Source organism: Haliaeetus albicilla, chromosome 20 (genome assembly GCF_947461875.1).
Source record: "Haliaeetus albicilla chromosome 20, bHalAlb1.1, whole genome shotgun sequence".
In the NCBI taxonomy this organism is placed as follows: domain Eukaryota; kingdom Metazoa; phylum Chordata; class Aves; order Accipitriformes; family Accipitridae; genus Haliaeetus; species Haliaeetus albicilla.
In genome coordinates this window covers 21,304,716-21,321,041 of record NC_091502.1, presented here as the reverse complement: position 1 = coordinate 21,321,041, position 16,326 = coordinate 21,304,716, and the positions used below count along the sequence as shown (strand labels likewise).

Here is a 16,326-nt window from a genome sequence, read left to right as displayed (position 1 = left end):
TTGCACAGCAGGTTTTTTCCCCATCTTAACTCTGTTCTCCCAGAGGTGCTCTCACCGTTGCTGATGGGCTTGGTCTTGGCCAGCGGTGGGTCCATCTTGGAGCAGGCTGGAACAGACTCTATCATGGGGGACATAGGGGAAGCTTCTAGCAGCTTCTCACAGAAGCCACCTCTGTAGCCCCCTCTGCTGCCAAAACCTTGCCATGCAAACGCAATACAGCTCTTCAGCAGAAAAAGGTGGAAGACATTTGGACTCCATCGTGGCTATGTTTTTTTATTGGAGTCTGTGTAGAGGAACTGCATGTGCACTAAGCCACCAGGGTAATTGCTCCTTGACTAGAAATACAACTATTTACATTCAGGACTTGTTATGGCTTTGGAGGTGAGTCCTGTAGTGTACTGAGGAAACAAAGAAATAAGAAAAGACCCAGCAACAAGCTACTAGAGGAAAAGTGAGGGTGGTACCACCTACCTGCTGGACTGACCACTCCACACCTCTGCCTCTGAGGGTGAGGAAGATGAGGGACAGTCCAGCTAACATCACTACCTGAGTGCCCTGCCTCTGGCTGCACATACAGCTAGGTTCTTCTTGAAGCAGTTCCTAAATGGCTACAGTTTTCATGCAAATGTTTAAGGAAAATTAGTTTTGGTTTGCATTTTGGGGGGCTGAGCTGCCGCAGGCTTGGATTTACTGGAGAAGAAACCCCACAACCAGTGTAGTGGAGTTGGGAGAGACAGCATTCTGCTCATAAATCAAAGTTAGTGTGTTTGTTTGCTTTTGTTTGGGTTTTTGTTTGGGGTGGTTTGGGGTTTTTTTCAGAGAAATGCATCCTAGAAATAAAATATAATTTTTCTATGTGATTTTAGCATAGCAGTTGTGGGTCACAAGTCTTCATTTGTTTTAAGGAAAGGACGAGAAGACTATATTCCAGAGATTGGAATTTTATCATCACCTCTCAAACCCCACCCTCACACAAATAATTGAAAAAGTCATCATTGTCAGATATCATCTCCATGGTAAAAATAGCTTGTTTTCCTTCCACAGAGACAACATCTGTTGAATGAAGCGAAACAAAGCAAGTGAAGTGATATCAGCCTTATAAATGACATCACCCAGTTATGCTGGTCCTGTACACAATATTTTTTTTATAGAAGTCATTTGCTTTTAAATTTTTTAATGCATTATGAAAGTCAGATTTTTCTGTTGGGGTCACAGCAGGTGTTTCAGAAAGTAGATGAACCAAAAGGGTATTTTTCTCTCCTTGAAGTGATCAAGTGGGGATCCACAGCGTGCTCCCACCCTTTAAACTCCATACGTGCCAAAGTTCTTGCTTCCACCTGCACTGAGGCTGGTGCCACAGGATTAAACCTTTTCAGTGACTTGCCTCCAGTAATTCAAACAACTGCAGCCAAAATCTGAGGACAGCTTTTCTGCTTTGTTTTGTTTCCCTTTGTACCTACCCCTGCAAGCAACAGTCAGGAAAAGAGGGATAGTGTTCAGCAGTCATGCAGAGAAAGCTGCTTTCCTCCCCCAGTAACGATGGGTTAATTCAAACCATTAATTTTTCTTAAGTTACAGAAGTGTGGTTGCAGGCATTTTATTATTAACACTGCTATCCCCCAAGGTCACAGATTAGACAATCTAACTATGTTTGTACTGTCTTTGCTCATCTTGTCTAAGCTTGGGCTCACGTGCTGCACAGAGCTCACAGCAATGGCAATCCACAGTGACTCCAGATGTGGGATCAGAGAAGTCTCTGTCTTCTCTGCCTTGCAAGCAAGCTTTCTACAGCCTTGGTCACCATCACCCAACCGATAGCCAAGTAGTCATGGTCAGGAGCAAATGCAAGCCCTGAGGTAAAAGGATATATGAGCAGACCACAAGAGACTAAAAAATTGTGGAAGATACTGGTGGTTTATCTGGGAAACAGAGGATGAAGCCAGACGTTACCATTCAATGAAAAAGAGGTGAGAGAATTGCTCTTTAACTTTAGATAGAGTAACTAGTGTGCGTTGCCTCTCCAAATGTGAAGCTATGAGCAAGGTGTCATGAATATGTGCCTTTTCACATGAATATCTGTACTCCAGGTCTTTATGGGAAGCTGAAACACTTTCTAGAGACTTATTTTCTTTTAAAAATTAGGGGGTGGGGTGATGGGGGTGGGGGTGTTGTACAACACACAATTATCTCAAATTTTTCCGTCCTAGAATAATTTTTAAAAAAAAATCTGCTGTGGATCCTTCCCTGCCAGCACGTGAACAATTATCTGTCAGCTAAAGAGGTTTTCTCTGCTTGACAGCCAGAACAAAGCATCTTGAACCAAGTGTCTACTTACCTCTGGGGCAGGAGTTGGGGCTTGCTGTTGTATGAACTGTGATTGTGTTACAGAGCAGTGCGTATCTGAAAAGCCTTCATCTGACTGGTAGGGCATGTCTGACCCTTGGAGAAGACAGGGAAGGACTTTGCTTTTCACACTAGGATTCCCAGATAGTCAAGCCAGTGTACCCACAGCTATCAAACAGCAAAATTAAATTCCTTTAATAGACTTTTTTTTTTTTTTTTAATTTAGAAAAAGTTAAGCAATCCTTTTGGTTGAATAAACTATAAAGAAGGTTTCGAAGTTTGTGGAATTATAATAGAAAAATCTGAATACCTAACTAGTACCGTGAATTGTCCAATGTGAACATATGTTGATAACAATGAGAGTCCCAAGACCTTACATATTGAGTTAAAAGAGGAATCAGCCTGACTGCAGCATTTTGCATCATCAGTTCATAGGACAATTCTCTATTTTCAAATACATACCATTTCCCTTTTATGCTCTCCTGGTCTTTTGTGCTCTCTCTTTTTCTCTTGGGCTCTAACCAGATTTCCCTTTTGCTGGGATTGTACTGCTTTTTATAAAATAAGGGAAGGTGAATATCCAAAATTAATGGTTTTCATAAACACGGACAGAGAGAGATTCATAGATTCATAGAATCATAGAACGGTTTGGGTGGAAGGGACCTTAAAGATCATCTAGTTCCAACCCCCCTGCCATGGGCAGGGACACCTTCCACTAGACCACGTTGCTCAAAGCCCCATCCAACCTGGCCTTGAACACTGCCAGGGATGGGGCAGCCACAACTTCCCTGGGCAACCTGTGCCAGCATCTCAGCACCCTCATCATAAAAAATTTCTTCTTTATGTCCTATTTAAACCTACCCTCTTTCAGTTTAAAACTGTTATTCCTTGTACTATCACTACATGCCCTTGTAAAAAGTCCCTGTCCAGCTTTCCTGTAGGTCCCCTTTAGGTACTGGCAGGCTGCTATAAGGTCTCCCCAGAGCCTTCTCTTCTCCAGGCTGAACAACCCCAGCTCTTTCAGCCTGTCTTCACAGGAGAGGTGCTCCAGCCCTCTGATCATCTTCATGGCCCTCCTCTGGACCAGCTCCAACAGGTCTATGTCCTTCTTGTGTTGGGGGCCCCAGAGCTGAGCACAGTACTCCAGGTGGGGTCTCATGAGATCGGAGTAAAGGGGGAGAATCCCCTCCCTCAACCTACTGGTCATACTTCTTTTGATGCTGCCCAGGACATGGTTGGCTTTCTGGGTGCAAACACACGTTGCCAGGTCATGTTGAGCTTCTTGTCAACCAACACCCCCAAGTCCTTCTCCGCAGGGCTGTTCTCACTCCACTCATTGCCCAGCCTGTGTTTGTGCTTGGGATTACCCTGACCCATGTGCAGGACCTTGCACTTGGCCTTGTTGAACTTCATGGGGTTCACACAGGCCCACCTCTCAAGCCTATCAAGGTCCTTCTGGATGGCATCCCTTCCCTCCAGTGTGTTGACCACACCACACAGCTTGGTGTCGTACACAGCTTGGTGTTGACCAAGGTTGAAGGAATATGAATTTACTTCTAGAGATGGGTTGCTTGAAAGCTTGGAGATTCCATTAGAGATGGTGGAATGCAATCTCTATAGCATAATATTGCTTAAGGGTGCTGCTTAGTGTATTGGGAACTTGGATGTGCAGCGCAGAGGATATAGCATTACTGTAGCAGAAGCTGGGGAAGGGCATCAGTGTTTAAGCTGGATGCCCAGCTTGTGTCAGTGTTATCAGTGACAATTTACTGAGATGATTTGTTGTCCACCTGCCTCATTACTTAATGAGGAGATGCAGAAAATGGAACTCGGACACAGATGGATTTTCAGAATGTAATTTTGAAAATGTGTTAACTTTTACCTTTAACGTGGTGGCGAGAAAAGCCCAGCTATCTTGCAATTTGTTTGAACCTGTTCCTCAGTTTCCTATCTCACCCCAGGAACAGGATGAGGATGTCCATGCAGTTTTTTCTGCCTGTGCAGGTTTCATATTTCTCTTTTTCCCCTCCCCAAGGTTCTACTACTTGTGTCCTGGCTGCATGAGCACTTGTAGGAGTTGGCTCCTGCCAGTCTTAAATGCTGGGTGTTGGCTGCAGACTGGATAACTTTTCAGTCCTGTTCCTGCTTCTTCTTAATGTAATGTCAGGCCACCAACGGGCTGCTGGTGAGTGAGAACATTAAACAGAAACCCTGCTCATGAGACACCATGTCAGCCTTGGCTGGAGAGATAAATTGCTTATCCCAAAGCCAATGAAACAGTCAGACCAGCTGCATTTGGGAAATGCATTTTAGACTTTCTACTCACGGTAGGGCAGGGGTTGTGGTTAAATGACCATGTTACGATGTCAGGACTTCACAAGGAAGGTCAGGCCCTGGATGTATGTATGTGTATTAAGTGCTGAGAAGTGGAAGGATGAAATTAAATGAAACATCTGTCAGCATTGCATCTGTGCCCTCAGCTAGTCAGACTCATAATCTCAACAATTAAAGTAAGCAAACAGAAAGACCTTCATCTCTTTATTTGGGCTTGAATTTATAGGTGTATGTCGTTCCCTCTCTTGCCACAGGGAGCAGACAGACAGCGCACAAAACACACACCAAGGTCCGGCTGCCTCCTCAACACACCTCTGCTGCCAGCGCCTCCCAGCTTTCTGCTTTGAGAAGGCATGAGCCAGGGGCTGACTTCTCAAACCTTTTGGCTTTCCAATCCCTACCAAACTTTTACAGAGTGATATAGCATGGGAACGGCCATCAACTTATTGAGTGTTGGCATGGCAGGGAAGCTCTAACAGCAGGAGCAGGTGGGAGACCCTCCAGCAGAGAGCTGAGCCCTGCACTGCCGAGGAAACAGGGTGGGTTACGGGGAATTAGGTACCGGTGCGGTCTGCTGTTGAGTGAAATATCTGTTTTTTCTGGCAAGAGTCAAATCATTGACTTTGGCAGCTATGAAGTCTTTGGAGCTAATTTTCTGTTGCATTGAACCTTGCGTAGATGTTTACCCAGCAGCGAACGGATGTTAAACCTTAATGCTGGATGTAAAGCCACTTGGCCCTCACTCTACCCTGGTATAAATAATTACGCCTGATGTAAGGCAACAAAGAATTAAGAATGCTGATTCTTTTTTTAATACAAGAAAAATAACCTGTTCAAGGCATGCTATGACTCATGCTCGGTGAAATCATTGGTGCTGGCTACCTAGTAATTTGGAGCTAAATTTGATTTTACACCTGCACTTAAGGAAATATGGTAAAATTGCCAGTGATTAAGTGGAATCAAAAGGCACAATGAAAACCTTATCGTAAGCCCTCATCATCTTCTGTTTCCCTTGGTTTTGGCTTGTTCCTTTGGAAAGAATAAAATGACAGACTGGACTTGGTTTAGAATTAAAGAACAGCTTGCATGGTTTCCCAGACCAGAGCACTGATGTCAGCCTTTCATTTGTTTCCCTAGCAAGACATAGACAATGTCTTCACAACAACCAATACAGAGGTCATGTTCGTAGGTTCTGTTTTACTTTCCAGTGTATCATGATGTTTTTGCACCACCAATCTTCGAAGGAGGCAAACTTCCATTTTAGCTTGTTCTTTTGTCTTGCCTGTCTGAAGGACTGTGTTTTCCCTTTGATAAATATATGTTGCAATTGCTGATAGTGCCACATTTAATAAAATTTAACCATCTTCAGTCTTTTATTCTGCCAAAATGTGGTGAGAGCTTTTAACAAAAGTTAAAGGCAATTGCCTTTGTTAAAGGCAATTCAGCCTGAGATTCAGGGACACCCCAGGTTTTGGGTTTGAGTGTTTTTTATTAAAGATGCCTTGATCATATCTGGTTTTATCAGTCTTGGTGAGTAGAGCTTTCTGAGTGCTAATGGCATTTTTCATCACATGCCAATCAATGTCATCAAATGTGGCCCTGAAACTTATCATGATAGAGAAGTCAGTTATTGTAGACCTTGATTTTAACCCTTAGGACTTAAATTCAGACTGGTGTAATATTGCTCTTTCCCACATTGCTACATACTGTATAACAGCTGTGTATCTCTTACTGCCAGTTTCTGTTGTATTAGCATCACCCAAATCTATACCTGTATCATCACGGTATTTTTTCCATTCCCATTTTAGCAGAACTGTTGAAAGAAAACCTATTGCAAGAGAGAGCAATCCTTCTTGATTCCATTTCCAGCCTAAACAACGGTATCATTTAATTTGTAGCTCAGATTGCTGCGTGTTGACTGATGTTCAGGTTCTGAAAGAATTTATTTAGATGATCTGGAACTTTGGTGCCTTCATGTCTCATCAGTATTTTGCAATCTACTGCATTGGTGATATCACAGTTTGGCGTGTTGATGTTTTTGGGGTGAGTTCTTGTAAGTACTGAGAGTGAAAAAATATCTCTTTGCATTCTCTCTTGCAGTGATCCTCTTATTCTGCCCTCTATTGACATATTCCTGCTTATTGTCTCCCATTATATCTCTTGATCAGGATACTGGGTTCCTCTTGTGCAGTCTCATTGTGATGTCTTCTTAATGTAAGTATTTGTACTCCAATTAGTTGCTTCTTCATGCATTCTCATCTACTACTGTCTACAGGTCATCACTTTGTTCCAAACCATTCATATCTGCAATGTTTCAGTGGGGAGGAGATGGGCATGACAGTGTATGTTTTTGTGTTGTTTTCTACTTCTGTGATCATAGCTTTTGGGACTGGTTGGTTGTTTATGTACTGTGTTCATCACTGATTTTTGAGATCATATCACTTTGAAAAAAATATAGTTTATACCTGGTATTTTCTTCACTAGGATGCGAGCTGCAGGTATTCCATCTTGGCAGGATCTGGGGATCTTTTGACTCCAGAAGAGTGATAGCTGGGGAAGTCAAAGTCCCGGTGTGTCTGTTCCGTTAGATCTTTGTTCTTTCGATGTCAGAGAAGTCTGATAGTAGCAGTTTTGCCACTTTCCTTAGTTAATTCCATTAGATTGCTTGTTTGTGACTGAATCTCTCTGAGAGGGTTTGCAAGGGTAGCTTACATGTCAGTGGACTGAAAATCTGGTTGCTATAAGCTGCTGCTGAATTTTTGGTTTGGGGCAGACCTCCTTCTTTTAAAGCATACTTGGCTTGAAAGCTGTCTTACAATTACCTCTTTCTTATGCTTTTTACCTTTCACTACCTCTTTGTAGCAATGGGAGCTATCGGGAGTTCAGATTGCAACACCTTGTTCTGAAACTATTTTCAGTACTGCTTTTTGGTCTAAATAAGACTCGTCATGAGACAAATATTCATAAGGCTATTCCAGCAATGAATTCAACTTCTTAGAACTCCTAATTTTATACTTAAGATCTAGGATGTGGTAAAGATTAAAGGTCCATATTCATTTTTGTTGTGGTTCAAGCCCAGTCAGCAACAAAGAACCACGAGGCTGCTTGCTCACTCCTCCCGGCCCTGGTGGGATGAGGAGGAGAAAACAGAAAGAAAGAAACGGTCATGGGTCGAGACAAGGACAGGGAGGGATCACTCACCACTTATGGTCATGGGTAAAAGACAGGCTCAACTTGGGTTAAAAAACAAAATAGATTTAATTCACTACCCATCAAATCAAAACAAGGATAATGAGAAGTAAAACCAAATCTTAAAACACCTTCCCCCCACCTCTCCCTCCTTCCCCGGCTCAACTCTACTCCCAGTTTTCTCTCCCTCTTCCCCGCCAGTGGTGCAGGGGGTCGGGGAAAGGGGGTTGCAGTCAGTTCATCACACATTGTCTCTGCTGATCCTTCCTCTTCACACTCTTCCCCTGCTCCACCGTGGGGTCCCTCCCACAGGAGACAGTCCTCCACGAACTTCTCCAACGTGGGTCCTTTCCACGGGCTGCAGTCCTCCAGGCACGGACTGCTCTAGCGTAGGCTTTCCCATGGAGTCCCAGCCATCCTGGGGGGGGCATTCATCCCCCTGCTCCCCTCCCTGGGCTGGGGGGGGACAGCCTGCTGCCTCACTGTGGGTGGTGGGGGCATCCCCTCCTCCTCCTCCCCTCCTTCCTCCCTGCCCTCCATGTCTGCACGGGGGGTTCCTCTCACACCCCACTCCCCTCTTCCTCCTCCCCTCCTTCCTCCCTGACCTCCATGTCTGCACGGGGGTTCCTCTCACACCCCACTCCCCTCCATGTCTGCACGGGGGTTCCTCTCACACCCCACTCCCCTCCTTCCTCCTTGCCCTCCATGTCTGCACGGGGGGTTCCTCTCACACCCCACTCCCCTCTTCCTCCTCCCCTCCTTCCTCCCTGACCTCCATGTCTGCACGGGGGTTCCTCTCACACCCCACTCCCCTCCATGTCTGCACGGGGGTTCCTCTCACACCCCACTCCCCTCCTTCCTCCCTGACCTCCATGTCTGCACGGGGGTTCCTCTCACACCCCACTCCCCTCCTTCCTCCCTGACCTCCATGTCTGCACGGGGGTTCCTCTCACACCCCACTCCCCTCCATGTCTGCACGGGGGTTCCTCTCACACCCCACTCCCCTCTTCCTCCTCCCCTCCTTCCTCACTGCCCTCCATGTCTGCACAGGGGTTCCTCTCACACCCCACTCCCCCTCCATGTCTGCACGGGGGTTCCTCTCACACCCCACTCCCCCTCCATGTCTGCACGGGGGTTCCTCTCACACCCCACTCCCCTCCATGTCCGCACGGGGCTTCCTCTCACACCCCACTCCCCTCCATGTCTGCAGGGGGGTTTCTCTCACACCCCACTCCCCTCTCCGCTGCAGGTTCCCCTCCTTCACTCTGCTCTCCCAGAGGCGCGACCGCCATCGCTGACGGGCTCGGCCTGGGCCGGCGGCGGGTCCGGCTGGAGCCGGGGAAGCTTCCAGCAGCTTCCAGCAGGAGCCGGCCCTGCCGACCCTGCCCTGATACCAAAAAACCCTGCCACACAGACCCACAACTGTTTTGTATGCACCTCCTGACACTGCAAACCATTCCTGATCGTTGCAGTTATTCACATACAAATAACAGTGCACTGCTCACACAAAAGTGCAGAAAAGAGGGGTATAAGGAGACCATTGGAAGAGGCGTACTGGATGCAGTTTTGCTCTCAGTTAAATCCTTGGAAGCTCATCAAAATTAGAGAGGTACCATGGGTTTAAATGAAAGCAAAGCTTGACCCACTGTGGTGAATTGCTGTCACTCCTTTGAATTTATTAGTTCCTCATAAGTGAGTTCAGCTCTGATGTAGCAGGGGAAGATAGAGGAACGGCGGCTCAACTGCATGGCCGCTCCAGACCTAACAGTGTGCGTGGCAGCTACTGGCTTCTTGTCCTCTTCCTCCTAGTAAATCAGTCTTGAATTTGTCTAGAGTGATTTCACTGTGCTCAAATGGACATGCCCAAGGTTGTCAAGGCGTTTGTATGTATGCATAGAAGTCCTACAGAATTCAGTAGGACCTCAGGGTTGCCTGTGACTCTTATCCCACTCTTACCACCCTTTCATCTATAGCTTCCTCAGCCTACCTGGATCTACTTCCAGCTCCCTTTGCATATGAATTCAGGAAAGGAGAGCACACTATAGCATCATGCCCCCTGTGGTGCTTGCAAATTTATGCCTCTGAGATAAATCACAATTGTTAGGGGGAATGATTAGGGAATAGAGCAGGTCTTCTGAAGACACTCCCTCCTGCAGTCAGGAGAGGGACAAAGAAATGTTATTCTTCCTTTCTGTTATCTGGTAAAAAGAAATAGAGGCACTACTGAATGAAATTAAATTTGTGAAGTCACAAGGCAGTAATAATGACAGCCTGGCGTTGCTTTGCAGTTTTACCTATCACAGTGCAATATCTCTGCGTGATAACTCTGAGCAGCAGTGACACAGAATCATCAACAAATGTTGTGATGTAATAAAAGGATGTTTTGATGTAATTATGTAGTAATAGCATCTCTGCCCATCGAAATGGTCACTCTCCCAACAGTTATGGTGAGCTTAAAAAATCATGCAGTACATCTGCATTTAGAGAGATAAACAAGATCCATCAATGTATGTATTATAGCTGTACATTTACTATAAACATGAACTAGTTTTATTTCTAAGCAGAAAACTACACATGAAACAGTCTCAATATACTCAAAACCTATCGACATCAGCTACAGTAAGTTTATTGCAGGCATTTGCCAATGGAGCTCAACGGAGCAATGTAGATGAGTAATGTTGCTGTTACAATATTCATTCCTATATAGATTTTAATTTCTACATGAGTTCTCTTTGTCTCTGAGTGCAACTGTATCTACACAGTATTTTGTCAATCTAAAATCCACAGTATCTGCAATAACAACAGCTTAGTGAATTGCACTTCAAATATGATTGGAGACAATTCATTTCTTCTGACCATTAGAACATAAAAATTTACAAGTCAGAACTGTTGTGCCCTTTTGCCTTGAATCTGTCTGCACACTTTGATGCTATTTCTTAAAATGTATCAGCAAATGTAAAGCTGTTTCTATGACACTGAAAGAGTATTATAGTGAAAATTTATACGAAGAATAAAATTCAAGCACTGAACAGCAAAATATAAAAAGTAACCAAGATGATAAATGTTCTTTGCAATCTGTATAGTCTATTCAATAAATGCTTAGGATGAACTCAGTGACTGCCTCCGCTTTCTTGTCCTGCCTCAAAGTCTCTGCTAAGAGTTTTCTTACACCAATGCACAACTGTGCAGGTTAAATGTGTGGGGATCAACAATCACACCCATACATCTGCTGTAGCTCTAAGCTGCTGTCCAGTATACCTTCAAATTTGGGATCTAAACCAGACGTACTCATTGCTAGTTTATTGACTGCTTTGGGAGTCAAAATAGAGCATGAGTAATTGTAGCAAAGTTTGACGCTGAATGGCGAGTCCTTTCAAACCCCCAGGGATAAAATAAAGAAATAAAGGAAAAATCTGTTTCAAAGATAAAGAAAGCAAAATGGTAGCTTTCACATCCCCAAAGCCACAGAGCAAGCAGTTACTTGAACCAAGAATAGAAGCCTGGGGTTCATGACTCCAATACTGAGTATAAATTATGCGTAAGTAACATGAGCTTGTGGGAGTCATTATTCACTTGTTTTTCCTTCCCCCCGCTTTAGAACCCTAGAATATTTTGAAAATAAAATAAAAATTATATTCAGCAGCATAATGAATTTTATTGGGATTGCATGGCAATTTAAGAACCGCAAATAAGATTCTGCATTACAACAATGTTTAATGAGCTGTGACAGATTGGGGAAGTACAGACAGATATCTGAAAGGAGACGCAGTCTTTTTTGGGGTGCAGTAGTAAAGAAAGCACATGGGAAAGTGAACTCTATGAACCACCTTAGTGAAAACTATTGCTGAAGAAGTTATTTTTGTGAATAATGGCCTTGTTGTGTTGGTCATCATGGTTGTTATGGTTTGGTTCAATTTTGAAAATAGTGTGACCACACATCATGCCCAGTAGATCTGCTGGGGTTGCCATGTGCATCCCACTTTTAATTCACAAGGGTTTCCTGCGTTTTATCCTAACTTTTCTTTACCCTCTTACTCATCTTTGAGTTTCCTTTTTGTAAGGATGGTTGATTTTCTGTCTCAAGAAAAAGTAGACAGTCACTGGCTAGGCTCCTTTTCATTACAATTTATGTGAATCTGAGTTTACACTGGGCATAATCATTGATGAATATTCATGTAATCTAGTATCTTTGAGGAATTGTTATCCTATTTAATCATGCTTTAAAGCTTGTGATCCTCTTTCCTGTTGATAATGCTTCTTGGCATATTTCCTGCTGCAGAGAGACCAAGCCATTCAAAGATGCTGAGCTTATTTGGTGATATGGGACACCATGCAGAAATGGGATATGTTTTCATCTCTTTTGAGAGCTGAGGCCAATAAGATGCCTGGCGTTGTCTCTGGGAAGCTGATAAGATCAAACACTCCCTCATGTTGGGAAAGCAAATTAAGCAGCATACCATGTTTTTTCTCTGCTATTAGAGGGCGAGACTCATTCACTTTTCAAGGAATGTCACCTTCAGCAGCCACTTTCCTTGTCACTCAGGACACTCCCCAAAGCAGGAGTCCGGCCATTCTCCAATTTCAAGAATGCATCTTTTGTGTAGGGGGAATTAAGCAAGCGGTACTGAAAGAGCTTGCACCAAATTGTGTCTCACTCAGCCTAGTCGTGCTGAATACACAAAAGAGCCTCTGTGCCCCTTACGTCCGATTGCTCTCCGAGTGGTAATGAAACTAATTGCAGTCTCTGGTTGCAGCCTCTGGAAGTTTCTCCATCTCTGTGTGCACACAGTGGCATTAAGACACGCAAACCAGAGATAGGGTTTAGATTCTCATTTTACAGACCTGAACATGATAACTAAATATCTGTGCTTTGGTTCAACACTGTCACCCATCGCACTTAGTGGGGCAAAATGTATTCTACAACAATGTTTTTGGAGTTAAAACAGAAATAAACACATCACCCTAAGGATTTTCAGTGTTTCTTCATGTCCTCTGAAATAATATTTTTTCTTGTTCTTTTAGGTGTTCTCTCTGATTTTTTCTGTCATCTTCTTAGAGGGCTCAGGACTGTAAAATGACTCTTATATGGGCAAATATAGATTGCTTGAAGACACTTGTTTTGTATCTCCCTGGGAATATTGCAAGTGTAGGTACAGAAACACAGTTCCAACTTTACTTAACTGATCTCTACAATACAATATCTTGAGGAAAACAACTTCTGATGCTACCTTGGTTGTGTTCTCATGGTACCTTTGTGCAGTTTCTGTTCTTGCGGGCTCACTGTTCACATGTAAGCACCTTTTCTACAGCTGTATCACAGCACTTCTTCTGTTTTTTATGTGATATACCACTGCTGGCTACAGGTAACTTTTGCGGCAGAACAGTTCTCCTTCAATTTGTCTTTCCAATAGCAGCTGTGCACAAAAATGTATTACAGGAGTATTTCTTAAAACCGATAAAGCAAGGCAATAGAAAGTTCCTATCTGTGACTGTCGATCACTTTTAAATCAATCAGTGTTTTGTGTAGACACGTAATCAATGACCATTTGGAGATGAATTAGTCCCATGTATTTATCCCCCAGGCTTTGTACAGTGTCCAGACACGGGGTGTTCTTTAGGTCACAGGAACATTGCAGGGGTGATGTGGGAGAGCGTGCCAGCACTGCAGGGAGTGTAACAGGAGGGGGCATGTGCGTCCAGCTCCAGCCTTCCTTTGGGTACATTCGATTTCTTCGGTAAACGAAATAGAAGTTTCTTCTACTTGTGCTTCTGTTATTTTGAGCTTTGGTTAAAACTGGAGGTTTAACTGTGACATAAATACACTCTATATAATGATTTCTCTTTTAGATCCCTTAAAGGAGCTACAGTAATTTTTTCTCAGAAGAAAACCCCATGCTTTACTAAATTTGTAAAAATTAGATTTTTTTAACATTATTTTAAAGCATCAATATTTTTGAGGGTTAAGAAAAAGTTATTGCCTTCACAATTAATACTTACATGTATTCATCTGTCATCTTTTTTTTAGGATTATTTTTGCTTCATAGCTATCTGTTAAGAGTCCAGAAAGGTTGATAACTGTGACGTATACTGCATGTTTACAAGACTGACTAAATTTTTTTTCCTCTCCATTACAAACCAATGTATCTTAGTCTTTTGAACATTTTAAGGCTAGATTTTGCCATCGGTTTTTAGTGTCCACATGGATTTTGTTAGTTTGCTTTTATTGTCTTACTAATCTGATTTTGTAAGAATATATTTGTTTTGGCTTTAAATGTAAATGTGGCTTTATGGTATGGGAACAGGGAGAGAAGGCCAATCAACACCATGAACTTCTGTTCATGGAGTGAGGCTGTGCTGAACATTCCTGCTTTCCAGTTCTGCTTGGAGGTAATAAAATAAATCATAACAACAACTCCCCACTTTGCAGTGTGATATGTAGGAACAGAAAAGAAATAGTGACTTCATCTCTAATATTTTTATCCTGGTATAGAAAAAAATTAGATTCCCCACTGTAATGGTATAAAACTATAGAAGACCAAGGAGTATATTCCATTCCTAGCTCTTTGCTCAACTTTTTCTATTCAGCTATTAAGCTCTCGACAGGATGTCTGAATAAGTCTGTCCCACAGTAATTTAGTAGCCACAAAGGCACCTCAGTTTCGAAATGAACTGGATGAGTAGTAGTTTTAAATGTAAGAACATGCTTCTCTGGAGTAAAAGACTGGCATTCAAGTCTATTGAAAGATGCTCTGGCTGTCTTAATGTAGTATGCGATGCTCATCACTTTATTACTCAAGTGTACAAAGAATTGAGGCTTTGGTGCTGGCCAGACAAGAAAAAAAGTTGCTATCAGTTCCATTTCAAAATCATTTTGCTTGATGTAAAATCTATAGAATTGGTGATGCCAAATATTGATCTTTTTTCCTCCTGTATTTCCAAGATTCTTGCCTTTTTCTATTGCACTTAATCTTTTCTTTTTTAAGCAGTTGTACTATTTGAAACAAAATTTAACTGAATGCTGAGACCTTTTTTTCTTTTTCCCCTCTGCAGTAATTGCATGAGAAAGTGAATAATTAGTTGAACTGATCACAGGACACAGAGCCAGGAGTTTCCTGAATCCCTGCTCTATTGTCAGACACTTGCCTTGGGAAGTCATTTAATTTCTCTGCTTACAGTGGAAAGCTGTACTTGCTAATTTCTCAGGAGTGTAACACAGTCAATGTTAGCAGAGGACTGGGAAGATATATCCTGTTCAACTTAAGCATGAATCCTATGGTCAGATTCATCAGGTCCTTTTCTAGATTATGGGTTTCGTAACCATTCTTGATCCTCTCTATTTCTTGCCATGATCTCCCTTGACCAGACGTTGTTTTTTCTCTCAAGCTTTTCTTTACTTTCTTATCTGCCTTCCTTTGACACATGCAAGGAGTAAGTAGCCTTACAAACTACCTGGCCTTAAAGGGCCATTATGAAGCAAAGTTTACAGCAGAGCAGGCACTGTAGAGTAAATTAAGCCTGGATAACCAATTTTGTGGATTCCTAGATCTTTGTTCATGAGCTAGGAAGAATACTTGGAATATAGGCTTCCTCCTGGGATGTTTAGCTACTTTACTGTGTTCAGTTTCACAGAGAAGTTCTGGTACTCTGTCTAGCCGATTTGCAAAGAAGGTTTTTGATTTTTCTCTGTTAGGGAAGCTGTGATATCTTACGGATAAGATTGCCCCCAGTGTTATTAAAAATCTGCAGGGTAAACTAATCTCACAGTAATACCAATAACCTTTGACCACACTCTTTTGACTTTGCTGGCCTCTCACAAGTATAACAGAGCAAAAAGTAAATCTGCACAATGTTAAATGTGGTTCATCTGTTGAAATGTGCTTTTTCAGAGACTCTACTAATAGCTGATTCTATGTTACAGATGAATATACACTTATTAATTATTATCTAAAAGAAAAATCTGGATAATTAAATATATGCAGCCACTCATGAAAATCCTAGAAAGACAAATTATTTGAAACACACATTTGTCTATCTTCTGTCAGCATGGGCTCACAGATACACAGATGGTCTACACAGGAGCGGTAGGTTTGATCCTTCCTAAAAGCATCAGAATCACCGTGCACGCTTGATGCTCAGTGCATGCATATTTGCTTCTGTCAAGAGACTCCCAAACAGAAATACACTACTCTCATTGGATGCAGCTGCGAATTTGGTTTCGCAATACACTTTGCAGCTAGGTGCCTAACTGTGCATGTGCTCATACCAGCTTCTGGTTTCTGACAGCATGATGGGTATGTGTGTGTGTGCAGCTATGCTGTGGCCATGGCGAAAGAGAGAAAGGAAGCAAATACTTAGTGCAGATGAGAAGGGTAGAAAAATTCTCAGTAATTTGTTTCCTGAGAGGGTTCTGCAAATCTTTTCTCTTTTGTAAGTGCTCCAGTAGCAGCTGAATTTGAAAAA

The 16,326-nt window shown here is 42.8% G+C and overlaps 1 protein-coding gene across 22 annotated transcripts in view; it reads left to right on the top strand.

Moving 5' to 3' along the window:
* The window catches only part of DLG2 (discs large MAGUK scaffold protein 2), a 1,018,165-nt gene that overhangs the window by 277,673 nt on the left and 724,166 nt on the right, over positions 1–16,326 (top strand). The window lies entirely within an intron of this gene.